The following is a 330-nucleotide window of genomic DNA, read 5'->3' as shown; positions in this document are numbered from 1 at the left end:
CCACAAACGACCACAAAGAACAAGCCTTTTTGACCTGATAACTACCCCTACCTCCCCCCTCCCCCCACGCACACAGGTGTACAAGTTGATCCGTGACCTGGGAGTGTTTGCAAACCAAAAAGCACCCTGGCCGGAACGTGTTGCAGAATGATCCGCGTGGCTACCAGGCCCTCTACACGGCCAACCAGATGGTAAACTCCATTATTGCCAAGAATGAAAGGTCAGATCACACACACGCACACATTAACGAGCAGTTTGGTTAATGCTTAGAATGGGAGGCTGGGTGCAGGCACGTCCCTGGGTGGGGCTTGGGTGGGGGTCGGCGGGGTG

At 55.2% G+C, this 330-nt stretch overlaps 1 protein-coding gene across 1 annotated transcript in view; it reads right to left on the bottom strand.

Annotated features, from left to right (window-relative positions):
* The window catches only part of LOC119592397 (alpha-mannosidase 2C1-like), a gene marked incomplete in the record, with an annotated part of 33,450 nt that overhangs the window by 32,121 nt on the left and 999 nt on the right, over positions 1-330 (bottom strand).

The sequence above is a fragment of the Penaeus monodon genome, chromosome 30 (assembly GCF_015228065.2).
Source record: "Penaeus monodon isolate SGIC_2016 chromosome 30, NSTDA_Pmon_1, whole genome shotgun sequence".
NCBI lineage: Eukaryota > Metazoa > Arthropoda > Malacostraca > Decapoda > Penaeidae > Penaeus > Penaeus monodon.
This window is presented reverse-complemented; position numbering and strand designations above follow the sequence as displayed.